We start from the raw sequence: 1324 nt of genomic DNA on the forward strand, positions 1-1324 counted from the left end.
TGCTGAGCAGACTTGGTGACCTTGTCAGTTTCTTTTATCTCTTGTTTGATGACATCACAGCAACAGTCTGTCTCATAAGATGAACAGAGACATAACCCAGAGGAGGGTAGTCAGAGGTTCAAACCCACAAGCATGGGCTTGCTGGGAACTATATTTCAAGAATTTGGGGCCATCTTCCAATTTCTTACCAGATTGGTGGTCAGTCTTCTCCTTGAACTCAGCAAACTTGCAAGCAATGTGACAATCCCACACAGGAGCACATCCAGCACTGATTTGGCCTGGATGGTTGAGGATGATCACCTGTGCAGTGAAGTCAGCTGCTTCCACTGGTGGGTCATCTTTGCTGTCACCAGCCACAATGACACAGTGAACATCTTTGACAGAGATGTTCTTTACATTGAAATCTACGTTGTCCCCAGGCAGAGTTTCATTCAAAGGCTCATGGTGCATTTCAACAGATTTGACTTCAGTGGTAACATTGACGGAGCAGAGGTGACCACCATGCCTAGTTTGAGAATACCACTCTCCACTCTGCCCACAGGGACAATGCCAGTACCACCAGTGTTGTAGGCATCCTAGAGAGACAGATGCAGAGGCTTGTCAGTTGGATGAGTTAGTGGCAGGATGCAATCCAGAGCTTCAAACAATGTGGTTCCACTGGCATTGCCATCCTTACGGGTGACTTTCCATCCCTTGACCCAAGCATGTTAGCACTTGGCTCCAGCATATTTTCACCTTTCCATCTAGAAATTGACACAAATGCTACTGTGTCAGGATTGTGTGAAATTTTCTTAATGAAGGTGCTGACTTCCTTCGTGATATCCTCATATCTCTTCTGGTTCTAGAGTGGCTCAGTGGAATCTACTTGTTAATACCAATAATTAGCTGTTTCATGACCAGTGTGTCAGCCAATAGGGTCTGCCCATTCTTAGAGACACCAGCTTCACATTCACCAACAGCAGCAGCAACAACCAGGAAAGCACAGTCAGCCTGTGACTTTCCTGTAATCATGGTTTTGATAGAGTGTCCATGTTCTGGGGCATCAATGATGGTCACATAGTACTTGCTGGTCTCATTTCTGCAGGGAGATACCAATGGTGATGCCTTGCTCATGTTCAGCTTTCAGTTTATTCAAGGGCATACTGGAAGAAGACCTTCCCCATCTCAACAGCTTTCTTCTCAGCTTTTTCAATGTTTTTTGTTGTTGTTGTTGTTGATCTCACCACATTTATAGATCAGGTGACTAGAAATGGAAGATTTTCCAGAGTCTATGTGTCCAATAAGGGAGCTCTGGTAGCGTAGTGGGTACGAATCGGGCTGCGAA

General features: G+C 45.3%; 1 pseudogene; it reads right to left on the reverse strand.

Moving 5' to 3' along the window:
- Positions 1-72: 72 nt before the first annotated feature.
- Positions 73-1324, reverse strand: part of LOC102827644 — a 2770-nt pseudogene continuing 1518 nt past the window's right edge.

This window comes from Chrysochloris asiatica, unplaced genomic scaffold (assembly GCF_000296735.1).
Source record: "Chrysochloris asiatica unplaced genomic scaffold, ChrAsi1.0 scaffold00069, whole genome shotgun sequence".
Lineage (NCBI taxonomy): Eukaryota > Metazoa > Chordata > Mammalia > Afrosoricida > Chrysochloridae > Chrysochloris > Chrysochloris asiatica.